The sequence below is a fragment of the Pongo abelii genome, chromosome 7, assembly GCF_028885655.2.
Source record: "Pongo abelii isolate AG06213 chromosome 7, NHGRI_mPonAbe1-v2.0_pri, whole genome shotgun sequence".
NCBI lineage: Eukaryota > Metazoa > Chordata > Mammalia > Primates > Hominidae > Pongo > Pongo abelii.
The window spans coordinates 86,539,809-86,567,050 of NC_071992.2; the positions used below are offsets into that span (position 1 = coordinate 86,539,809).

Sequence of the window (27,242 nt, forward strand, 5' to 3'; positions counted from 1 at the left end):
CAGCACAAAATTGAAATGTATTTTTATCAGAGCTGGAAAAAAACATGTATTACACTCATCCTTACAGTATGAGCCAAAAAGTAAATAGCTCTACAGTTGTGAGTACCAATCATGCAGACACATGGAAGCGTGCCTAATATTGCTTTGAAGAATGTTCCCCTCTTTCTTGTCCTCTTAGAGGACTGTAAAGAAATGTCTACATCCTCCTCCCACCCCCACACACACTCAGCTCCCTATCATACACAGTCTGGTGTGCAGACATCATTTATAATTGTCTCCCTTCAGTGTGTCATTTGGGGATTTATTGGTATTTTAGTTAACAGGTTGATTCTAAACCTTTATAATAATTAAAAAAAGCACTTTGTATACACACATGGGCACAGATCCAGAGTAATGTCTTTAATGCCTGAGGCACTTAAAAATTTGTTTTACATCAGGCTAATCATGTTATGAATCTGCATTTTCATTATACATCACAACCATCCTTATTTTTACTAATGACATAAAAGATGAGAAGAAACAGAATGCTTACATTAAGGCTACCATCTGATCTTCCATTTGTTAGAATAAAACTAGACATTTTAGTAGAACCGCAGATGAATTACATAATATTTATATAGGGATCTTATAATAAAAATGAAGAAATTAAAACCAGATGAAAGTAGATAAAAGCTTTATTTTCATAATTAAAATTACATTATACTGAATTGAAGTAGTACTTATAGTGGTAACAAATTACTATGTAGAATATTGAATTACTTTGCATTACAAATTGCTAAAATATACACCAATTTGTGACACAGAAAATATCTCAAAATTCGCTACTTTAACAGATATACATACATTAAAAAGAGCAAATATCCTAATTATTCCAATGTCTAAAGGAATACAAAAGGTAAAGTATGAACATCACAGGCATATTAAATTTAATTTTATATTCACTTCACATATATTTCAGCACACAGTATTAGTTCATACTACAAGAAATTTTTAAAAATTTTTTAAAAGTTGCAATTTGTCTCCTTAAAAGCATACATTAATAGGAAATAGATAAGTGATGTTATGGACAGGGTATTTTCTCATTGACTAGTAAAGGATATATATGTTTATTTCTTAAATCATTGCACAAAATAAAAAAAAATTATATTATGTATCTCTATGAGTCCCTCATTACAGAATTCAATGATTTGGCAGTCTACACTTTCTAAATCTGTCAATCTCCTGCTTCAATCTGTGTGTTAAGTCATAGTATAACAGCTCACAGAAATCATATCAATTTCTAGGTCTCAAGAAGATTCTATAACGAATACATTTTGATTCTTAGTATTATAACAGTAGAAAATTGGCATCAGTCCACATTTTGGAAGAATGACATGACTAAATATATGTGGCATGTCAGACAGACATGAATAGAAAATTGTGCTTTAAAAAATTCTAAGCCTACAATTTTTAAGAGTTTTATCTTTGGTTAAGCAACTTTTCTTCCATGGAACAGTTATATTACTGTAATGTATCCTCAGTTACATTGTTTTCTAATGGCACCTTTTTTTTTTGCATTACCAATTTATAAACTATGACCTCATTTAGGAAAATACAAATTTACATGACATACCATTTTATTCCCAGCTAAACCAAAATTATAAACTCTGGCAATTCCAAATGTTGGCAAAGTTGGAGCAATGGGAATTCTTACACACCTCTGTTAGAGTGTAACAAGGTATACTTTCGTTAAAAGTAAAGATATTAATATTTTTGCAGCCAGCAATTTCACTTCTAGATATATCCTCTAGAGAAACTCCTACACATGAGTGCAAAGGAAAATACACAAAACTATCCACCATAATACTGTTTCAAATAGTCAAAAAATTGTAATTAAAGGAGTTTTTTAAAAATTAGCAGCTTACATTTCCATTATCAACAGAGTCAGTTTTAATATTGTGGTATATTTGCCATTCTATAGCATCAAAATGAATAAACTAAAGCTATATACATCAATATGAGAAATCTCTCTATATACAGATTTGAAGGAATAAAGCAAGTTTAAGGATGATACAGATAATAGGTTACTTTTTGCCTAAGTTTTAAAGCATGCAATAATATGTGTCGCCTACAGATATAGATATGTAGTGAGAATATAAAGTCATAAGTGGGAATAATAAACACCAAATCTAGAACAGTAATCCTGTCTGGAGAAGTAAGGAGAGTAAGGAGAGTGAAAATGAAGAAGATGCACAATAGGATTTAACTTCTTTAATGTTTTGTTCCTTGAAAAAAGAAAAGAAAAGATTTGGAGAATACAATACAAAAATGTTACATTTTACAATCTAGGTAGATGTACACAGGGATTAATTATATTATTTCTAATTTTTATATTTTAAAACTATTTCAAATTTTAAAGAACAAAAATTTAGGGTGAAATAATATTCACCCTAATAAATATTATTAGAACATTTGTTACTATCTTTACATTTTTTTAAAAAATTCATTGTATCTCAGAGAGAGCAACTACAATTTTAAGTGTCTTTCCATATTCATAATCTTCTCTAGATCTTTAAGAACTTGTCCAATTTCCTAACCTCACTAAGAGATAAGTTTAGACCTGTGATGATACACTATCTGATAACGTAATTGGTTGTTTTCATGTTGCTTACATTCTCAGCCTTCATATATTTTAAATTGGTGCGCCTGTTTCCCATTTAAACATTTTTAAGAAGGTTATTTGAAGAGCTTAACCTCTCTGTGTATGTTTCTTCTTCTCAGAGCTTTGTGAGATCCACGGTAAGGTTGACTTACTCCCCCAGACTTCACTGGCTGTTCTCACTGAGACTTCTCATTCTTTAGGACTTATCTCAGATGGGGCCTGACCTGGGTTGCCTTCTCTGACCAGTGCAGGCCAGGCTGGACCCTCCTCGAGAAGCCCTTTGTTTGTACAGTACCTTACAAATATCTGGATGGCAGAATATATCACCCTGTGCTGTTCTGGCAGATACTCCATCTCCTCAATGGGAATATGAACTTCCTAAAGCAGCAACTATGTTCTGCTTTCACCTTCTCAAGATCTCAGAACAATCAAACATTTGCTTGATAAGTATTTGTTGAATGAACAAATGAATAAATGCAGTTAGAAATAAGTGCAGCATGCATCTTTTTCTACTAGTATTGTTCTTTCGACAAGACTTTTATGTCTTAGAAAGGCAAAAGGCAATTCAACACAGAATCCCTTTTTAGGAAAATGGTTACATTCACTGTAGATGAAATGCATCTTACTCTTGAATCCAAGTTTTTAGTATTAAGGGATATAGACTGTAGTGCTGTCTACAACTAGATTGTAGTGCTGATCATTAATACTTTTCAAAAAGGGAAGTTCACTGATGCAATAATTTATACGCAGGTACCAAACCATGGCAAGTAGACCCTTATAAATTTCAAATATTAAAATATAATCCAGGATTTATTTTATTTTTTATTTTTTTGAGACAGGGTCTCACTCTGTCACCCAGGCTGGAGTGCAGTGGCGTAATCTTGGCTCACTGCAGCCTCAAACTCCTGGGCTTAAGCAGTTCTCCTATCTGAGCCTCCTGATAGAATCCCAAAAACTTTTATAACTTAGTAACTGAGGAATGAAGCAAATGGATTTCTAGATATAATGCTAGCACTTAATTTCCAATAAAAGAAAGTAAATTAAGAATTATTATGTAATTAAAATGTGGGACTAGAAACATATTCAGTAGCAGCCAAGCGGAGGAGGAGTGACCAAGTAGATGAGCCCAGTTCTCCATATGACAGAACACCCTCTAACCCTCAAAGAATAAACGGTCACTCTCACCTGAGCCACTACGTAAAATAAAAATGGAAAGAAATGTAGGTACAAAAAAAGAGTTAAGAAAACAAGCAGAAAAACACAGTGCATTTTTATCTGTTACAACTATCTAAACTGTCTATTGACTATATAGCAACATCTGAAGTTTATATAATACTTTATTTATAAAGCACTTTCCCACAAGTATCTCACTGACGGCCCACAACATTCCTTAGATTAGGAAGATCAGGTAATGTACCTGTTCTACAGATGAATAAATTGAGGCTCAGAGTGAGACTAAGGACAAAGAGATAGCATCAGAAGGAATACTTAAACCCAAACTTTAAAAACTTTTAATGCAATGTATTTCCAGAATGTGAAACCCCACTTTAAAAATCCTTCTAAGTAAATATAGTTGTACTGGAATTTAGATAATTTTGAAACTCTGCAATAATTGAATAATATCTAGTTGGTGATACTTAGCATTTTACTTCTGATTGCATAAATATTCATAGGGAAACACCTAGGAGGAATGTTCAAAGCAATGAGTGGTGTGGTTCTCATTAGGACTAATAGAGATCAGGTGGATAAGCTCCCATTTAATGCTTTGAAAATCTGTCCCCGACTTTGCACCACTTAGGTAGCTGCAAAGTATACTCCTACTTATTTTGGTTTTGTAGTAAAAAATATGCTTCACTTTATTACTTTCACACCACTTAGGAAAATATTTCTGTTTTTCAGTAATGATAATTTTCTCTATTAGGTTAAATTATTCAGTCATACTTCTTTAGTTTCTTCAATTTTATCCTCTTCTGATTCTCTGATTGTCAAAACTCTAGAGACTCCACGAATCTCAGATCAGCATTGTCTCCAAGACCAGGGTCAACACTACGACGTGGCTGTCAAACTGCAGAGCCTTCAGGAGCCTGTATGTGAAAGACAGGGGAAGGGATAGGGCAAAATGCACTCATGAGGGAGTCGCTCAAGCTCTCGAAAGGGGTCATTTGCTGTTCCACCCAAGTTGGTTGTTGACTGTGGATTCATTGTTGCTGGCTCTTCCAAGGTTTTGAAAAAAGCCAGAAATTTATATTTTTTCATAAGGAAGTTTAAATCTTTAAAGGTCACAATTACAAATAATTTTTTAAACACTGTATGGACCAACATTGTCTAGAGCAAACAGCACTTGTGGGCCATGAGTTGACAATAGCTAATTCAGTTTCCTATTCTAAAAAGCAGAATGGTTGACTCAGGTCGTTAAGCTTCATACCATTCATTCAGTTTTCAGCTGGGAAAATTGTTTTTCTCCATTGTGTATAATCCAATTGCTGGACAAATTTAGGAAAAAAACAGGATGATATAAACATAATTAGAATATTAGAGTCACAGAATGGGTACAGAGGAAGAAATTGCTTGCTCATGCCTATATAAGTGAATATTGATGAGAAGTCAAGGATGATGAATTTAATCTTACCTGCTTCTATTTCATGACAACCTGATGTAAGGATTCAAAAATAACTATAAATGGAAATTTTTATTGTCAATCAGACAACTTAGTATCATCTTGCTGACTGTAGCTTTGTGAAATGGTTCTTAATATGGCATTTATTGAGCAGATGGGGGGTTAGCTCATGTCAATAAACATTTTCTGGTTCCTCGTGTGACAAGATTGTACCACATGCTGAGGATACAGGTGAATGAGACATGTCCCCTACCCCCACAGAGCTCATGATCTAACAGGTAGCTAGAATGTGTGATGCGATCGACTTCTGTAAAGATAGACTACTTCAGGGGAGTAGAGGAAAAGATTTTGGGAGCACAGAGTAGGGAAAGCATGACAGTCAGTGATGAATGACTACAGGTAAGGATGAAACTGAATATTAAAGAATGGGAATCACTCAAGTAAGCTGCGAATGACAAGCAAAACAGCATTTGGGATAGAAGATAGAAACAATATGATGTCTTTATCAATCTATATGCAGATGGGTGTTGACATTTAAGAAGAGGAGTAACATGGTCATCTGTTTCAGATAGACCATTCTAGTTGCAATGTGTAAATGATAGATTATATAGAGAGAAATGATAGGTAGAAACACCACTTAAGAGTCTAGCAGTGGTCCAGGTGAGAGAGACGGACCTAGACCAGAGAAAAGTGACATGCGCCTTTGAGAGAAAACAGAGAGATCTGAAAACCATTTACCAGTAAATTATTGGAACAGAACGATTTATGTGATGGTAGAGCTCAGGAACAGCAATGCTGACGGCACCCACGTTTCTAACTTCAGGTCACAGTGTGGACAGTGGTAGCATCCACAGAGATCAAGAACAGAGAAAAGTAGCAGATTTTAGAAAACATGCCACATACCTTTTAGATACTCTAAGTTTGAGGTACCCATGGGATATCTTGGTGGAGATTTTCAGCTATCCAAATCTTGGGGATAAGATGCAAGCTGGAGACACATTTTTGAAAATTATTAGAAATGCGGTGGGGACTAAAGCATGAGGGCAGTGGAGAACAATTAGGGTGAGTGTGTAATGAGCAGCATAGGGGCTGAACACAAAAACCCAAGCATTAGGAACCATCAGCAAAGTGGGAGAACTCATAGACTATGTGAAGAAGTCCAAGAAGAAGGGTCAAGAATAAGCTAGTATATGCCAGGAACTGTGTTAAGCCTGCACACATTGACTATAATCTCATAAGTTAATAATCATTATATTCTACCCATCTTCTAGTCAAGAAAACTGAGCTACCCCAAGAAAGAAAATACCTTGCCCAAGGTCGCTATCAAGTTAAGATTCCCGTGATTCAAACTTAATCCTGCCACACTCCAAAGACTGAATAATTTTCACTTCATCCAGACACCAGTGATCCCCAAGGTCTTATAGCGAAGTGGTCAAATAAGTTAAGGGTTGAAAAGTGTCCATGGGATTTACAATATGAAGGCCACTGATAATTACGACCAGTAACTGTTATCTGGAATGAGTGAAATGGAGTTAGCAAATGCATACAACTCTTGTAAAGAAGCTTGGGTACGACAATAGAAAAAAGAAAGCCAAGGAGCACACAGTTTAAACACTGAGGGTGACCATAGTTTTTCGGTTGTCTGTGAAGAACTTTACAAGGTGCTTATTATCATGATGGCTAATGTGTAATTTCACATATAGAAAGGAAGAGATCTGAGGACCTTTCTGGAACTATGACTCTACTTATCATTTCCAGGTAGCTTCGATCTCAGCTGCCAGGGAGTAGGAACTAGAAAGAACAACCATATTATTCCACCTTCTAATTAATGCCACATTACACAAATAAAAACACAGAGCTCCTATGACACTCTGATGCTGAACCTCTATCACACAATTTTGATTGGGAATAGGAAGTGAGCAGGTCTTTCTTGGCTCAGCGGCTTGGGTCAGAGGAAGTACATTTTAATAAGCATAATAGTGATAGTCAGAATCAGCTTGAAAATGAATTGAATTATACATATCAAGTCTTATGCTGACTGGTCCTGGTTATCAAACAGCATTCTGGCAACTTCACAGCATCCAGCTAGTTCCAGGAGACTCAGGAGTCCTGCCAGTTCCTACACACAAGTCCCTTGTAGACTAAAAGACATAGAACATTCCTCTTCTGGGCCCCTCTCACCCCTCCACACCAGAACGCCTGCCAATCTGCTTGCTCTCAGGACTTTACCAAGACAGTCAAGCAACAATAACAGAAAGAGAGAGACACACACACACAGGCAGAGAGAGAGGGAGAAAGAAAAGAAACAACAAGGTTTCTGCCATAACCCCCGAACTCACTATTTTCTAATGGGGAAAAGAATTCTGGCAGGGAATGCTCATGATATTTTCATTGTTTCTTTATTCCAACATGATTTATGTTTAGTATACAGGGTTATTTGTTTATCTTTTTTAAAGTTTTTGAACATATTATAAATATTTGTTAAATGATATTTATTTATATTGCTAAATTCCTGTTTTAGAAGAAAAACGTTAGCATATGTGTTCTCTTTTATTAATTAACAACAACAACAAACAGCTTCACAATATGCAGGTGCAATGAGACCTGAAATTCATTAGAAATCTCCACTCATGAAATGTTTTAAATGTCCTGCATGTAACTATGAGAACTCAACAAGTTTCAGAAAGTGAGTTGACAAAGCAGATTCTTTATTACACATCAGCTTTTGTCAAAAAGCGTCAATTTAGAGCTTTTACTAGACTTGACTTTTGAAGTTAGGAATATCAACATCATGGAAAAAAATCTTTCTAACAAAAGATATTAACACCTGGAAAAAACTGATTCAAAAAAATCAAATGGTCCATGTATGACTGGTGACAGATGCATATTAAAAATCTTTTGAAGCTGAGTTTCGTACAAGATTATAACCTATTGGTCTCCAGTTACTAGCAGAGTTTTCTTGCTGTCCACCAGAAAGACCCCTTTACACTGTAATGCCAGTAGTTCAACTGGCAACTTCAAAGATCTGTAGGTTAATACTCAATACTTCCCAACCTATCCCTTTCCCTTTGTTCAGTTAATTGTGTGTGTGTGTGTGTGTGTGTGTGTGTGTGTGTGTGTGTATATATATTTATGTTTTTCTCCATTTGATGCTTAACTGTTTGTACCACTATTGAATTTATCATTTAAATGCTGATTTTACCAGACGCTTTTTCTTTTGCATTTAGTAATACGTGTATTTTTTCTCCTTTAAGGTTTGGAGGTAATGACTTATATTGTTGATAGATTTCCTTACGTTAAATCTTCCTTATATTCCTGAATATTCCTTATATTCCTTTAATGACAAAAATATTTTGGTTACGGTGTGTTCTTCTTTTAATATACTACTGGGTTTGATTTGCTAATCAAATTCTCTTAAAGCTTTGGAAATCTTGCATCCACATTTACAAGTGAAAAATGAAATTGGATAATTTTTTTTTTTTTGGGCCAGAGTCTCACTCTGTTGCCCAGGCTGGAGTGCAGTGGCATAATCAGAGCTCACTGAACTCCTGGCCTCAAGTGATCCTTCTGCCTGAGTCTCCTGAGTAACTGTGACTACAGGTATGTACCACCATGCCCAACTAATTTTTAAATTTTTTGTGGAGATGGGATCTTGCTATGCTGCTCAGGCTGGTTTTGAACTCCCAATCTCAAGCAATCCTCCCGCCTGGGCCTCCCAAAGGGGTGAGTCAACATGCCTAGCAGTTCATCCTTTTTAACATCTAGCTTTTGATATTCATGTGAAGCTGTTCCACAAAAATGAATAGGAAAACATTGCCATCTTTTTGTTTGAGCTGAAGTAATTTTAAAACTATAGGAATTATTCTTTCTTTGACTACAGAAGAACCTAGTCTGATTTCACTTATCTTAATTTTTTTTCTGCATCAATTTCTTTTTTCTTTTCTTCTTAGACTCCAGTGTCATAAATGCGAGACCTGTTGAAACTGTCCCATAGGTCACTGAGACTCTTATTCAATCTCTCTTCTTACTATTTTTTAGATTGAATTCTATTAATTTATTTCAAGTTCACTTAGTCTTTCCTTTGTCATCTCTATTCCATTATTGAGTTAAGACACTGGATTTTTTATTTAATATATTGTATTTTTCAATACAAAATTTTCCTTTTTTTGTTTTTGTTTTTGTTTTTGAGACAGGTTCTCACTCTGTGATCCAGGCTGGAGTGCAGTGGTGTGATCTCGGCTCACTGCAACCTCTACCTTCTGGGTTCAAGTGATTCTCATGCCTCAGCCACCCAAGTAACTAGGACTACAGGTGTGTGCCACCACACACAACTAATGTTTATTTTATTTTTATTTTTAGTAGAGACAGGGTTTTGCCATGTTGGCCAGGCTGGTTTTGAACTCCTGACCTCAAGCGATCTGCCCACCTCAGCCTCCCAAAGTGCTGAGATTACAGGCATGAGCTACTGTACCCAGCCAAAAATTTTCTTCTTTTGTTAATAGCTTCTGTTTCACTGTTAAGAACTCCCATCTTCCTGTTCATCTCAAGAGTGTTTATCTTTCTATCAACTAGCATAGTTATAATAGCTTCTTTAAAATCTTTGTCTGATTGTTCCAACATCTATGTTATGTCACGGTTTGTATCTATTGGTTGTCTTTTCACTTAAGAATTTGTCACCTTTTTGTATTCTTTGTATGGTGAGTAATTTTGGATTATATCTTAGACATTTTGATGATTATGTTGTAAAACTCTGGGTCGTATTAAAATCTTATGGAGAATGTTGATTTTTATTTTATTTTTAATTTTGTTCAGCAGGCAATGAATCTGGCTAATTTCAGACTACAAGTTCTATCTTACCTTCTTGGCATGGTAGTTCAATTGTCAGTTCAGATTTCAAAGCGTTTGCTATGCTGCTTCGGGACTTACCCAGGTGTGAACCATTCAGAGGTTAGTCTGGGACTTGGACAGTGGTTCATATCGTAGTACAATTCTCAAAGCCTTTGCTATATTCTTTTTGTCTGTTACTTGTATGTAGAGCTCAGTGGTGATCCCAGGGTGTTTGCAATTCTGAATATAGCATTAGGAAGTCTCCTCCAACTTTCTCCTTTCTAGAATCCCACTGCATCCAATCTCTAAGGGGTCCTTTGCAACTGTATTCTGGCTGAAAAAATAGAGTTTCTCTCAGAACTGCAGCTGCAGCTCCTTGACTGGGGCCTGCCCTTGAGTCAAAGCAGAAAGATTAAAGAGAGGGAAAGATGAAAAAATAAGAGATTTCCCTCCATACTTTTCAAACCACAGGACTTTGCTTTCCCAGTTCCTCTGTACAGAAAAACAGAATTTCTCTGAGTTTTAGTGGAGGGAACCTTCTGCTCCCACAGCTTCCCCAGTGGAGCTGTCCTCAGGGGAGGAAGAGACGGAAAAAGAAAAAAGGAAAACTCCTGAAGACTTTACCCCCACACCCTTTGGCTTGCATTGGCTCTTTTTCTAGTTTCATGTCCAAAAAGATAAAAGAATTTCTCCATTCTTGCTTCCTGGACTTCTGCAGCTACAGCGCTGTGACTAGAGACCACCTTCAGGTTAAAGCCATGACAGGAAAGAGGGGGAAAAAATGGGGCTTACTCCCATATAAGTTGCTTCGTCAAGTTTTGCTCTTCCTCCCTAATCTTCCTGCTTATGATTAGATTTCAGAATTCTAAATGGCTGCTTTTTGTATTTTGCTCAGAGGTCCCATTGTAATGAGGGGGAGAGATAGGCTGTAGTGGGCTTACTCCATCTTGGTTGTCACTGTAAATTTTGGTACCTTTAAAAAAGGTATCAAATGATAAATAATCATTCTCACCTGCTATAATTATTGGTCTTTTCAGGATTTCAGTTTCTTCTTGAGTAAATTTTTTTTGTTCATACTTGCCAGAAAAATCATTCATATCTTCTAAAATTTCAAATGTATTGCCACAGATTACCAAAAAAGAGGTTGTCTTAAGTCTCTTTTTTTAAAGCATAAGATAATATTTTTAGTGAAATTCAAATCATTTTTTACAATAAACAACAATATTTTCTATATGTGTTAATTTACTCAATCTCCTCATTTTTCTATTTTATGTTTGTAATTTACCTTTTAACTCTCTAGCACATGTATGTGTTTTATGTTTTCTTAAGTAATAGTGGTGCACAATTGAACAGTTTAGTTGCTATTGAGTTAAAGAAACTTGGTTTCATAGAATACCTTTCTGCAATATTTGAATACATACAAAAATCCCTATCAAAAGCTAAGATATAAAACTATGTACCTCTATTTTCAATCTAAAGTCATTTTATACACTGGAAAGTAAGTACAAGTGCAATATTCACTGTAAAATATGCACTAAGCACTTTGTTGAAATAAAATTTGATGAGTTCATAATTATGCAAACATTGTCATGGGGAATGAAGGACATATAGATTCTATCTGTATTATTTCTTATAACTGCTTATGTAATTTTCTTGTATTATTATTATTATACTTTAAGTTCTAGGGTACATGTGCACAACGTGCAGGTTTGTTACATATGTATACATGTGCCATGTTGGTGTGCTGCACCCGTTAACTCGTCATTTACATTAGGTATATCTCCTAATGCTATCCTTCCCCGCTCCAAACACCCCATGACAGGCCCCAGTGTGTGATGTTTCCCACCCTGTGTCCAGGTGTTCTCATTGTTCAGTTCCCACCTATGAGTGAGAACATGTGGTGTTTGGTTTTCTGTCCTTGTGATTGTTTGCTCAGAATGATGGTTTCCAGCTTCATCCATGTCCCTACAAAGGACATGAACTCATCATTTTTTATGGCTGCATAGTATTCCATGGTGTATATGTGCCACATTTTCTTAATCCAGTATATCACTGATGGACATTTGGGTTGGTTCCAAGTATGCTATTGTGAATAGTGCCTCAATAAACATACGTGTGCATGTGTCTTAATAACAGCATGATTTATAATCCTTTGGGTATATGCCCAATAATGGGATGGCTGGGTCAAATGGTATTTCCAGTTCTAGATCCTTGAGGAATCACCACACTGTCTTCTGCAATGGTTGAACTAATTTACACTCCCACCAACAGTGTAAAAGCATTCCTATTTCTCCACATCCTCTCCAGCATCTGTTGTTTCCTGTATTTTTAATGATTGCCATTCTAATTGGTGTGAGATGATATCTCACTGTGGTTTTTATTTGCATTTCTCTGATGGCCGGTAATGATGAGCATTTTTTCAGTGTCTGTTGGCTGCATAAATGTCTTCTTTTGAGAAGTGTCTGTTCATATCCTTCACCCACTTTTTGATGGGGTTGTTTGATTTTTTCTTGTAAATTTGTTTAAGTTCTTTGTAGATTCTGGATATTAGCCCTTTGTCAGATGGGTAGATTGTAAAAATTTTCTCCCATTCTGTAGGTTGCCTATTCACTCTGATAGTAGTTTCTTTTGCTGTGCAGAAGCTCTTTAGTTTAACTAGATCCCTTTTGTCAACTTTTGTTTTTGTTGCCATTACTTTTGGTGTTTTAGTCATGAAATCCTTGCCCATGCCTATGTCCTGAATGGTATTGCCTAGGTTTTCTTCTAGGGTTGTTATGGTTTTAGGTCTAACATTTAAGTTTTTAATCCATCTTGAATTAATTTTTGTATAAGGTGTAAGGAAGGAATCCAGTTTCAGCTTTCTACATATAGCTAGCCAGTTTTCCCAGCACCATTTATTAAATAGGGAATCCTTTCCCCATTTCTTGTTTTTCTCAGGTTTGTGAAAGATAAGATAGTTGTAGATGTGAGGTATTATTTCCGGGGGATCTATTCTGTTCCATTGGTCTATATATCTGTTTGGTACCAGTATCATGCTGTTTTGGTTACTGTAGCCTTGTAGTATAGTTTCAAGTCAGGTAGCTTGATGCCTCCAGCTTTGTTCTTTTGCTTTAGGATTGTCTTGGCAATGAGGGCTCTTTTTTGGATCCATATGAACTTTAAAGTAGTTTTTTTCCAATTCTGTGAAGAAAGTAATTGGTAGCTTGATGGGGATGGCATTGAATCTATAAATTACCTTGGGCAGTATGGCCATTTTCACGATATTGATTCTTCCTATCCATGAGCATGGGATGTTCTTCCATTTGTTTGTGTCCTCTTTTATTTCATTGAGCAGTGGTTTGCAGTTCTCCTTCAAGAGGTCCTTCACATCCCTTGTAAGTTAGATTCCTAGGTATTTTATTCTCTTTGAAGCTATTGTGAAATGGAGCTCACTCATGATTTGGTTCTCTGTTGTCTGTTATTGGTGTATAAGAATGCTTGTGATTTTTGCACATTGATTTTGTACCCTGAGACTTTGCTGAAATTGCTTATCAGCTTAAGGAGATTTTGGGCTGAGATGATGGGGTTTTCTAAATATACAATCATGTTATTTGCAAACAGGGACAATTTGACTTCCTGTTTTCCTAATTGAATACCCATTATTTCTTTCTCTTGCCTGATTGCTCTGGCCAGAACTTCCAACACTATGTTGAATAGGAGTGGTGAGAGAGGGCATCCCTGTCTTGTGCCAGTTTTCAAAGGGAATGCTTCCAGTTTTTTCCCATTCAGTGTGATATTGGCTGTGGGTTTGTCATAAGTAGCTCTTATTATTTTGAGATACGTCCCATCATTACTTGGTTTATTGAGAGTTTTTAGCATGAAGGGCTGTTGAATTTTGTCAAAGGCCTTTTCTGCATCTATTGAGATAATCATGTGGTTTTTGTCTTTGGTTCTGTTTATATGATGGATTACATTTATTGATTTGCATATGTTGAACCAGCCTTGCATCCCAGGGATGAAGCCCACTTGATCATGGTGGATAAGCTTTTTGATGTGCTGCTGGATTCGGTTTTCCAGTATTTTATTGAGGATTTTGCATCGATGTTCATCAGGGATATTTGTCTAAAATTCTCTTTTTTTGTTGTGTCTCTGCCTGGCTTTGGTATCAGGATGATGTTGGCTTCATAAAAAGAATTAGGGAGGACTCCTTCTTTTTCTGTTGATTGGAATAGTTTCAGAAGGAATGGTACCAGCTCCTCTTTGTACCTTTGGTAGAATTCAGCTGTGAATCTGTCTGGTCCTGGCCTTTTTTTTGGTTGGTAGGCTATTAATTATTGCCTCAATTTAAGAACCTGTAATTGGTCTATTCAGGGATTCAAATTCTTCCTGGTTTAGTCTTGGGAGGTTGTATGTGTCCAGGAATTTATCCATTTCTTCTAGATTTTCTAGTTTATTTGTGTAGAGGTGTTTATAGTATTCTCTGATGGTAGTTTGTATTTCTGTGGGATCGGTGGTGATATCCCCTTTCTCATTTTTTATTGCATCTGTTTGATTCTTCTCTCTTTTCTTCTTTATTAGTCTTGCTAGCGGTATATTAATTTTGTTGATCTTTTCAAAAAACCAGCTCCTGGATTCATTGATTTTTTGAACGGTTTTTTGTGTCTCTATCCCCTTCAGTTCTGCTCTGCTCTTAGTTATTTCTTGCCTTCTGCTAGCTTTTGAATGTGTTTGCTCCTGCTTTTCTAGTTCTTTTAATTGTGATGGTAGTTTGTCAATTTTAGATCTTTCCTGCTTTCTCTTGTGGGCATTTAATGCTATAAATTTCCCTCTACACACTGCTTTAAATGTGTCCCAGAGATTCTGTTATGTTGTGTCTTTGTTCTCATTGGTATCGAAGAACATCTTTATTTCTGCCTTCATTTCGTTGTGTAGCCAGTAGTCATTCAGGAGCAGTTGTTCAGTTACCATGCAGTTGAGTGGTTTTGAGTGAGTTTCTTAATCCTGAGTTCTAGTTTGATTGCACTGTGGGCTGTGAGACACTTTGTTATAATTTCTGTTCTTTTACATTTTCTGAGGAGTGCTTTACTTCCAACTATGTGGTCAATTTTGGAATAAGTGTGATGTGGTGCTAAGAAGAATGTATATTCTGTTGATTTGGGGTGGAGAGTTCTGTAGATGTCTATAAGGTCTGCTCGGTGCAGAGCTGAGTTCAATTCCTGGATATCCTTGTTAACTTTCTGTGTCATTGATCTGTCTAATGTTGACAGTGGGGTGTTAAAGTCTCCCATTATTGCAGGGAGGAGCCAAGATGGCCAAATAGGAATAGCTCCAGTCTACAGCTCCCAGCGTGAGTGACGCAGAAGACGGGTGATTTCTGCATTTCCATCTGAGGTACCGGGTTCATCTCACTAGGGAGTGCCAGACAGTGGGCGCAGGTCAGTTTGTGCATGCACCATGTGCCAGCCTAGGTAGGGCGAGGCATTGCCTCACTCGGGAAGCACAAGGGGTCAGGGAGTTCCCTTTCCTAGTCAAAGAAAGGGGTGACAGACGGCACCTGGAAAATCAGGTCACTCCCACCCGAATACTGCGCTTTTCTGGCAGGCTTAAAAAATGGCACACCAGGAGATTATATCCTGCACCTGGCTCAGAGGGTCCTATGCCCACGGAGTCTCGCTGATTGCTAGCACAGCAGTCTGAGATCAAACTGCAAGGTGGCAGCGAGGCTGGGGGAGGGGCGCTCGCCATTGCCCAGGCTTGCTTAGGTAAACAAAGCAGCCAGGAAGCTCGAACTGGGTGGAGCCCACCACAGCTCAGAGAGGCCTGCCTGCCTATGTAGGCTCCACCTCTGGGGGCAGGGCATGGACAAACAAAAAGACAGCAGTAACCTCTGCAGACTTAAATGTCCCCGTCTGACAGCTTTGAAGAGAGCAGCGGTTCTCCCAGCACGCAGCTGGAGATCTGAGAATGGGCAGACTGCGTCCTCAAGTGGGTCCCTGACCCCTGACCCCCGAGCAGCCTAACTGGGAGGCACCCCCCAGGAGGGGCAGACTGACACGTCACATGGCCAGCCGGGTACTCCAACAGACCTGCAGCTGAGGGTCCTGTCTGTTAGAAGGAAAACTAACAAACAGAAAGGACATCCACACCAAAAACCCATCTGTACATCACCATCATCAAAGATCAAAAGTAGATAAAACCACAAAGATGGGGAAAAAACAGAGCAGAAAAACTGGAAACTCTAAAAAGCAGAACGCCTCTCCTCCTCCAAAGGAACACAGTTCCTCACCAGCAACGGAACAAAGCTGGACGGAGAATGACTTTGACGAGCTGAGAGAAGAAGGCTTCAGATGATCAAATTACTCTGTGCTACGGGAGGATATTCAAACCAAAGGCAAAGAAGTTGAAAACTTCGAAAAAAATTTAGAAGAATGTATAACTAGAATAACCAATACAGAGAAGTGCTTGAAGGAGCTGATGGAGCTGAAAACCAAGGCTCAAGAACTACGTGAAGAATGCAGAAGCCTCAGGAGCCGATGCGATCAACTGGAAGAAAGGGTATCAGCGATGGAAGATGAAATGAATGAAATAAAGCGAGAAGGGAAGTTTAGAGAAAAAAGAATAAAAAGATACAAACAAAGCCTCCAAGAAATATGGGACTATGTGAAAAGACCAAATCTATGTCTGATTGGTGTACCTGAAAGTGATGGGGAGAATGGAACCAAGTTGGAAAACACTCTGCAGGATATTATCCAGGAGACCTTCCCCAACCTAGTAAGGCAGGCCAACATTCAGATTTAGGAAATACAGAGAATGCCACAAAGATATTCCTCAAGAAGAGCAACTCCAAGACACATAATTGTCACATTCACCAAACTTGAAATGAAGGAAAAAATGTTAAGGGCAGCCAGAGAGAAAGGTCGGGTTACTCACAAAGGGAAGCCCATCAGACTAAAGCTGATCTCTCGGCAGAAACTCTACAAGCCAGAAGAGAGTGGGGGCCAATATTCAACATTCTTAAAGAAAAGAATTTTCAACCCAGAATTTCATATCCAGCCAAACTAAGCTTCATAAGTGAAGGAGAAATAAAATACTTTACAGACAAGCAAATCCTGAGAGATTTTATCACCACCAGGCCTGCCCTAAAAGAGCTCCTGAAGGAAGCACTAAACATGGAAAGGAACAACCGGTACCAGCCGCTGCAAAATCATGCCAAAAGGTAAAGACCATTGAGACTAGGAAGAGACTGCATCAACTAAAGAGCAAAATAACCAGCTAACATCATAATGACAGGATCAAATTCACACATAACAATATTAACTTTAAATGTAAATGGACTAAATGCTCCAATTAAAAGACACAGACTGGCAAATTGGATAAAGAGTCAAGACCCATCAGTGTGCTGTATTCAGGAAACCCATCTCACATGCAGAGACACACATAGGCTCAAAATAAAAGGATGGAGGAAGATCTACCAAGCAAATGGAAAGCAAAAAAAGGCAGGGGTTGCAATCCTAGTCTCTGATAAAACACACTTTAAAAAAACAAAGATCAAAAGAGACAAGGAAGGCCATTACATAATGGTAAAGGGATCAATTCAACAAGAAGAGCTAACTATCCTAAGTATATATGCACCCAATACAGGAGCACCCAGATTCATAAAGCAAGTCCTGAGTGACCTACAAAGAGACTTAGACTCCCACACAATAATGGGAGACTTTAACACCCCACTGTCAACATTAGACAGATCAACGAGACAGAAAGTCAACAAGGATACCCAGGAATTGAACTCAACTCTGCACCAAGCAGACCTAATAGATATCTACAGAACTCTCTACCCCAAATCAACAGAATATACATTTTTTTCAGCACCACACCACATCTATTCCAAAATTGACCACATACTTGGAAGTAAAGCTCTCCTCAGCAAATGTAAAAGAACAGAAATTATAACAAACTATCTCCCAGATCACAGTGCAATCAAACTAGAACTCAGGATTAAGAATCTAACTCAAAACTGCTCAACTACATGGAAACTGAACAACCTGCTCCTGAATGACTACTGGGTATATAATGAAATGAAGGCAGAAATAAAGATGTTCTTTGAAACCAATGAGAACAAAGACATAACATACCAGAATCTCTGGGATGCATTTAAAGCAGTGTGTAGAGGGAAATTTATAGCACTAAATGCCCACAAGAGAAAGCAGGAAAGATCCAAAATTGAAACCCTAATGTCACAATTAAAAGAACTAGGAAAGCAAGAGCAAATACATTCAAAAGCTAGCAGAAGGCAAGAAATAACTAAAATCAGAGCAGAACTGAAGGAAATAGAGACACAAAAAACCCGTCAAAAAATTAATGAATCCAGGAGCTGGTGTTTTGAAAGGATCAACAAAATTGATAGACCGCTAGCAAGACTCATAAAGAAAAAAGAGAGAAGAATCAAATAGATGCAATACAAAATGACAAAGGGGATATCACCACCAATCCCACAGAAATACAAACTACCATCAGAGAATACTACAAACACTTCTACGCAAATAAACTAGAAAATCTAGGAGAAATGGATAAATTCCTCAACACATACATTCTCCCAAGAATAAACCAGGAAGAAGTTGAATCTCTGAATAGACCAATAACAGGCTCTGAAATTGTGGCAATAATCAACAACTTACCAACCAAAAAGAGTCCAGGACCAGATGGATTCACAGCCGAGTTCTACCAGAGGTACAAGGAGGAACTGGTACCATTCCTTCTGAAACTATTCCAATCAATAGAAAAAGAGGGAATCCTCCCTAACTCATTTTATGAGGCCAGCATCATCCTGATACCAAAGCCAGGCAGAGACACAACAAAAAAAGAGAATTTTAGACCAATATCCTTGATGAACATTGATGCAAAACTCCTCAATAAAATACTGGAAAACCAAATCCAGCAGCACATCAAAAAGCTTATCCACCATGATCAAGTGGGCTTCATCCCTGGGATGCAAGCCTGGTTCAATAGACACAAATCAATAAATGTCATCCAGCATATAAACAGAACCAAAGACAAAAACCACATGATTATCTCAATAGATGCAGAAAAGGCCTTTGACAAAATTCAACAACCCTTCATGCTAAAAACTATCAATAAATTATGTATTGCTGGGACGTATCTCAAAATAATAAGAGCTATCTATGACAAACCCACAGCCAATATCATACTGAATGGGCAAAAACTGGAAGCATTCCCTTTGAAAACTGGCACAAGACAGGGATGCCCTCTCTCACCACTCCTATTCAACATAGTGTTGGAAGTTCTGGCCAGGGCAATTAGGCAGGAGAAGGAAATAAAGGGTATTCAATTAGGAAAAGAGGAAGTCAGATTGTCCCTGTTTGCAGATGACATGATTGTATATCTAGAAAACCCCATCGTCTCAGCCCAAAATCTCCTTAAGCTGATAAGCAACTTCAGCAAAGTCTCAGGATACAAAATCAATGTACAAAACTCACAAGCATTCTTATACACCAACAACAGACAAACAGAGATCCAAATCATGAGTGAACTCCCATTCACAATTGCTTCAAAGAGAATAAAATACCTAGGAATCCAACTTACAAGGGATGTGAAGGACCTCTTCAAGGAGAACTACAAACCACTGCTCAAGGAAATAAAAGAGGATACAAACAAATGGAAGAACATTCCATGCTCATGGGTAGGAAGAATCAATATTGTGAAAATGGCCATACTGCCCAAGGTAATTTATAGATTCAATGCCATCCCCATCAAGCTACCGATGACTTTCTTCACAGAATTGGAAAAAACTACTTTAAAATTCATATGGAACCAAAAAAGAGCCTGCATTGCCAAGTCAATCCTAAGCCAAAAGAACAAAGCTGGAGGCATCACACTACCTGACTTCAAACTATACTACAAGGCTATAGTAACCAAAACAGCATGGTACTGGTATCAAAACAGAGATATAGATCAATGGAACAGAACAGAGCCCTCAGAAATAACGCTGCATATCTACAACTATCTGATCTTTGACAAACCTGAGAAAAACTAGCAATGGGGAAAGGATTCCCTATTTAATAAATGGTGCTGGGAAAACTGGCTAGCCATATGTAGAAAGCTGAAACTGGATCCCTTCCTTACACCTTATACAAAAATCAATTCAAGATGGATTAAAGACTTAAATGTTAGACCTAAAACCATAAAAACCCTAGAAGAAAACCTAGGCATTACCATTCAGGACATAGGCATGGGCAAGGACTTCATGTCGAAAACACCAAAAGCAATGGCAACAAAAGCCAAAATTGACAAATGGGATCTAATTAAACTCAAGAGCTTCTGCACAGCAAAAGAAACTACTATCAGAGTGAACAGGCAACCTACAAAATGGGAGAAAATTTTCACAACCTACTCATCTGACAAAGGGCTAATATCCAGAATCTACAATGAACTCAAACAAATTTACAAGAAAAAACAAACAACCCCATCAAAAAGTGGGCGAAGGATATGAACAGACACTTCTCAAAAGAAGACATTTATGCAGCCAAAAAACACATGAAAAAATGCTCACCATCATTGGCCATCAGACAAATGCAAATCAAAACCACAGTGAGATACCATCTCACACCAGTTAGAATGGCAATCATTAAAAAGTCAGGAAACAACAGGTGCTGGAGAGGATGTGGAGAAATAGGAACACTTTTACATTGTTGGTGGGACTGTAAACTAGTTCAACCATTGTGGAAGTCAGTGTGGCGATTCCTCAGGGATCTAGAACTAGAAATTCCATTTGACCCAGCCATCCCATTACTGGGTATATACCGAAAGGACTATAAATCATGCTGCTATAAAGACACACGCACACGTATGTTTATTGTGACATTATTCACAATAGCAAACACTTGGAATCAACCCAAATTTCCAACAATGATAGACTGGATTAAGAAAATGTGGCACATATACACCATGGAATACTACGCAGCCATAAAAAATGATGAGTTCATGTCCTTTGTGGGGACATGGATGAAATTGGAAATCATCATTCTCAGTAAACTATCGCAAGAACAAAAAACCAAACACTGCATATTCTCACTCATAGGTGGGAATTGAACAATGAGAACACATGGACACAGGAAGGGGAACATCACCTCTGGCGACTGTTGTGGGGTGGGGGGAGAGGGGAGGGATAGCATTGGGAGATATACCTAATGCTAGATGACGAGTTAGTGGGTGTAGCACACCAGCATGGCACATGTATACATATGTAACTAACCTGCACATTGCGCACATGTACCCTAAGACCTAAAGTATAATAATAATTAAAAAAAAGAAAAAAATAATTAAAAAAATAAAGTCTCCCATTATTATTGTGTGGGAGTCTAAATCTCTTTATAGGTCTCTAAGGACTTGCTTTATGAATATGGGTGCTCCTGTATTGGATGCATATATATTTAGCATAGTTAGCTCTTCTTGTTGAATTGATCCCTTTACCATTAAGTAATGGCCTTCTTTGTCTCTTTTGATCTTTGTTGGTTTAAAATCTGTTTTATCAGAGACCAGGATTGCAACCTGTGCCTTTTTTTGCTTTCCATTTGCTTGGTAGATCTTCCTCCATCCTTTTATTTTGAGCCTATGTGTGTCTCTGCATGTGAGATGGATTTCCTGAATACAGCACACTGATGGGTCTTGACTCTTCATCCAATTTGCCAGTCTGTGTCTTTAATTGGAGCATTTAGCCTATTTACATTTAAGGTTAATATTGTTATGTGTGAACTTGATCCTGTCATTATGATGTTAGCTGGTGATTTTGTTCACTAGTTGATGCAGTTTCTTCCTAGCATTGATAGTCTTTACAATTTGGCATGTTTTTGCAGTGGCTGGTACTAGTTGTTCCTTTCCATGTTTAGTGCTTCCTTCAGGAGCTCTTGTAAGGCAGGCCTGGTCGTGACAAAATCTCTCAGCATTTGCTTGTCTGTAAAGGATTTTATTTCTCCTTCACATATGAAGTTTAGTTTGGCTGGATATGAAATTGTGGGTTGAAAATTCTTTTCTTTAAGAATGTTGAATATTGGCCCCCACTCTCTTCTGGCTTGTAGAGTTTCTGCCGAGAGATCTGCCGTTAGTCTGATGGGCTTCCCTTTGTGAGTAACCCGACCTTTCTCTCTGGCTGCCCTTAACATTTTTTCCTTCATTTCAACTTTGGTGAATCTAACAATTGTGTGTCTTGGAGTGGCTCTTCTCAAGGAGTATCTCTGTGGCGTTCTCTGTATTTCCTGAATTTGAATGTTGGCCTGCCTCGCTAGGTTGGGGAAGTTCTCCTGGATAATATCCTGCAGAGTGTTTTTCGACTTGGCTCCATTCTCCCCATCACTTTCAGGTACACCAATCAGACATAGATTTGGTCTTTTCACATACTCCCATATTTCTTGGAGGCTTTGTTCATTTCTTTTTACTCTTTTTTCTCTAAATTTCTCTTTTCACTTCATTTCATTCATTTGGTCTTCAGTCACTGATACGTTTCTTCCACTTGATCAAATCTGGTACTGATGCTTGTGCATGCGTCATGTAGTTCTCGTGCCATGGTTTTCAGCTCCATCGGGTCATTTGAGGACATCTCTACACTGTTTATTCTAGTTAGCCATTCGTCTAATCTTTTTCGAAGGTTTTTAGCTTCTTTGCAATGGATTCAAACATCCTCCTTGAGCTCGGATAAGTTTGTTATTACTGATTGTCCGAAGCCTTCTTCTCTCAACTCGTCAAAGTCACTCTCTGTCCAGCCTTGTTCCATTGCTGGCCAGGACCTGCGTTCCTTTGGAGGAGAAAATGCACTCTGATTTTTAGAATTTTCAGCTTTTCTGCTCTGGTTTCTCCTCATCTTTGTGGTTTTATCTACCTTTGGTCTTTGATGTTGGTGATGTACAGATGGGGTTTTGGTGTGGATGTCCTTTCTATTTTAGTTTTCCTTCTAAAAGACAGGACCCTCAGCTGCAGGTCTGTTGGAGTTTGCTGGAGGTCCACTCCAGACCCTCTTTGCCTGGGTATCACCAGTGGAGGCTGCAGAACAGCAAATATTGCAGAACAGCAAATGTTGCTGCTTGATCCTTCCTCTGGAAGCTTCATCTCAGAGGGGCATCCAGCTGTATGAGCTGTCAGTCAGCCCCTACTGGGAGGTGTCTCCCATTTAGGCTACTTCGGGGTCAGAGACCCACTTGAGGAGGCAGTCTGTCCGTTCTCAGATCTCAAACTCCATGCTGGGAGAAGCACTACTCTCTTCAAAGCTGTCAGACAGAGACATTTAAGTCTGCATAGGTTTCTGCTGCCTTTTGTTCAGCTATGCCCTGCCCCCAGAGGTGTAGTCTACAGAGGCAGGCAGGCCTCCTTGAGCTGTGGTGGGCTCCACCAAGTTTGAGCTTCCTGGCCACTTTGTTTACCTACTTAAGCCGCAGCAATGGCAGACGCCCGTCTGCCAGCCTTGCTGCTGCCTTGCAGTTCAGTCTCAGACTGCTGTGCTAGCAGTGAATGAGGCTCTGTGGGCGTGGGACCCTCCAAGCCAGGCACGGGATATAATCTCTTGGTGTGCTGTTTGCTAAGGCCATTGGAAAACGGCAGTATTAGGGTGGGAGTGTCCCGATTTTCCAGGTACCGTCTGTCATGGCTTCCCTTTGCTAGGAAAGGGAATTCCCTGACCCCTTGTGCTTCCAGGGTGAAGCGACGCCCCACCCTGCTCCGTGGGCTGCACCCACTGTCTGACAAGCCCCAGTGAGATGAATCCAGTACCTCAGTTGGAAATGCAGAAATCACCCGTCTTCTGTATCACTCACGCAGGGAGCTGCAGACTGGAGCTGTTCCTATTCAGCTATCTTGGAACCTCCTCCTGCTTATGTCTTAAGTCTATCTCTTCTATACATGTGGTTATATCTCCTTATGTGACATATCTTTGTTTTAACTTTCCCTTTCACAAAATCAGGCACAGCCAAATCATGAATGAACTCACATTCACAATTGCTACAAAGAGAGTAAATACCTAGGAATACACCTAACAAAGGAAGTGAAGGACCTCTTCAAGGAGAACTACAAACCAGTGCTCAAGGAAATCAGAGAGGACACAAACAAATGGAATAACATTCCATGTTCATGGATACAAAGAATCAATATTGTGAAAATGGCCATACCATACTGCTCAATGTAATTTATAGATTCAATTCTATTCCCACTAAAATACCATTGAAATGCTTCACAGAATCAGAAAAACACTACTTTAAAATTCATATGGAGCCACAAAAGAGCCGGTATAGCCAAGACAATCCTAAGCAAAAAGAACAAAGCTGGAGGCATCATGCTACCTGACTTCAAACTATACTACAAGGCTACAGTAACCAAAACAGAATGGTTCTGGTATAAAAATTGACACATGGACCAATGGAACAGAACAGAGATCTCAGAAATAAGACTGCACATCTACAACCATCTGTCTTCAACAAACCTGAGAAAAACAAGTAATGGGGAAAGGAGTCCCTATTCCAAAAAATGGTGCTGGGAGAACTGGCTAGCCACATGCAGAAAATTGAAACTGGACCCCTTCCTTACACCTTATACTAAAATTAACTCAATATGAATTAAAGACTTAAGTGTAAAACCCAAAAGTATAAAAACCCTAGATGAAAATCTAGGCAATACTATTCAGCACATAGGCGTGGGCAAAGATTTCATGATGAAAACATCAAAAGCAATTGCAACAAATGCAAAAATTGACAAATGGAATCTAATTGAACTAAAGAGCTTCTGCACAGCAAAAGAAATTACCATCAGAGTGAAGAGACAGCCTATAGAATGGGAGAAAATGTTTGCAATCTACCAATATGACAAAGGTCTAATATCCAGAAGGTACAAGGAACTTTAACAAATTTACAAGAAAAAAAAACATTAAAAAGTGGGCAAAGGACATGAATAGACACTTCTCAAAAGCAAACATTTATGAAGCCAACAGACATGAAAAAAGCACAACATCACTGATCATTTAAGAAATGCAAATAAAAACCACAGTGAGATGCCATTTTGCATCAGTCGGAATGGCATTTATTAAAAAGTCAAGAAACAACAGTTGCTGGTGAGGCTGTAGAGCAATAGGAATGCTTTTACACTGTTGGTGGGAAGGTAAATTAGTTCAACCATTGTGGAAGACAGTGTGGCAATTCCTCAAAGACCTAGAACCAGAAATACCATTTGACCTATCAATCCTATTACTGGGTATATACCCAAAGGAATATAAATCATTCTATTATTAAGACACATGCATGCATATGTTCATTGTAGCACTATTCACAATGGCAAAGGCATGAAATCAACCCAAATGCCCATCAATGATAAAATGGATAAAGAAAATGCAGTACATACACACCATGGAATACTATGCAGACATAAAAAGGAATGAGATCATGCCCTTTTCAGGGACATGGATGGAGTTGGAAGCCATTATCCTCAGCAAACTAACGCAGGAACAGAAAACCAAACACTGCATGTTCTCACTCATAAGTGGGAGCTGAACAATGTGAACACATGGACACAGGGAGGGGAACAAACACACTGGGGCCTCTCAGGAGGGTGGTGGGAGGGAGGCATCAGGATAAATAGCTAATGCATTCTGGGCTTCATACCTAGGTGATGGATTGATAGATGCAGCAAACCACCATGGCACACATTTACCTGTGTAACAAACCTGCATGTCCTGCACATGTATCCCAGAACTTAAAATAAAATAAATTTTTTAAAAATCAGGCACAGCAAGAGTTTCTCTATTTTATTACCTTTCAACAAGCAGATTTCAATTTTATTCTTTCGTTTTCTTTAACTTCAGTCTTTATTAATTACTATCATCCCAATATCTGCTGTTTACTTTGTTAGTTTCTCATCACTGCAAGTAAATAATTAATTTTCATTGTTTTCAGAATAAAATCACTTACAGCTTACCTTTTCCTCTGGAGCATATTAGCATATTTCACAGGTTTTGCTATGAAGTGTTCTTATGGCATGGTGGTTAAGAGTAGAGGTTCTCGTGCGCCAGCCGAAGCAGGGGCGAGGCATTGCCTCACTCGGGAAGCGCAAGGGGTCAGGGAGTTCCCCTTCCAGGGGTGACAGACGGCACCTGGAAAATCGGGCCACTCCCACCCGAATACTGTACTTTTCCGACGGGCTTAGGAAACAGTGCCCCAGGAGAGTATAGCCCGCACCTGGCTCAGAGGGTCCTACGCCCACGGAGTCTCGCTGATTGCTAGCACAGCAGTCTGAGATCAAACAGCAAGTCGGCAGCGAGGCTGGGGGAGGGGCGCCCGCCATTGCCCAGGCTCGCTTAGGTAAACAAAGCAGCCTGGAAGCTTGAACTGGGTGGAGCCCACCACAGCTCAAGGAGGCCTGCCTGACTCTGTAGGCTCCACCTCTGAGGGCAGGGCACAGACAAACAAAAAGACAGCAGTAACCTCTGCAGACTTAAATGTCCCTGTCTGACAGCTGTGAGGAGAGCAGTGGTTCTCCCAGCACGCAGCTGGAGATCTGAGAACCTGCTGACTGCCTCCTCAAGTGGGTTCCTGACCCCTGACCCCCGAGCAGCCTAACTGGGAGGCATCCCCCAGCAGGGGCAGACTGACACCTCACACGGCCGGCCAGGTACTCCAACAGACCTGCAGCTGAGGGTTCTGTCTGTTAGAAGGAAAACTAACAGAAAGGACATCCACACCAAAAACCCATCGTACATCACCATCATCAAAGACCAAAAGTAGATAAAACCACAAAGATGGGGAAAAAACAGAGCAGAAAAACTGGAAACTCTAAAAACCAGAGTACCTCTCCTCCTCCAAAGGAACGCAGTTCCTCACCAGCAACGGAACAAAGCTGGATGGAGAATGACTTTGACGAGCTGAGAGAAGAAGGCTTCAGACGATCAAATTACTCCGAGCTACGGGAGGATATTCAAACCAAAGGCAAAGAAGTTGAAAACTTTGAAAAAAATTTAGAAGAATGTATAACTAGAATAACCAATACAGAGAAGTGCTTAAAGGAGCTGATGGAGCTGAAAACCAAGGCTCGAGAACTACGTGAAGAATGCAGAAGCCTCAGGAGCCGATGCGACCAAATGGAAGAAAGGGTATCAGCCCTGGAAGATGAAATGAATGAAATAAAGCGAGAAGG

At 38.8% G+C, this 27,242-nt stretch overlaps 1 protein-coding gene and 1 long non-coding RNA gene across 8 annotated transcripts in view; both read right to left on the bottom strand.

Annotated features, from left to right (window-relative positions):
• EYA1 (EYA transcriptional coactivator and phosphatase 1) overlaps window positions 1–27,242 on the bottom strand; it is a 357,313-nt gene that overhangs the window by 184,767 nt on the left and 145,304 nt on the right. The window lies entirely within an intron of this gene.
• LOC129061046 (uncharacterized) lies at window positions 4,091–26,284 on the bottom strand. Its single transcript, XR_008528013.2, has 3 exons — window positions 26,028–26,284; window positions 6,162–6,246; window positions 4,091–4,725 (listed from the first exon to the last, which is right to left on the bottom strand). It is a non-coding gene; the product is annotated as an uncharacterized LOC129061046 (long non-coding RNA).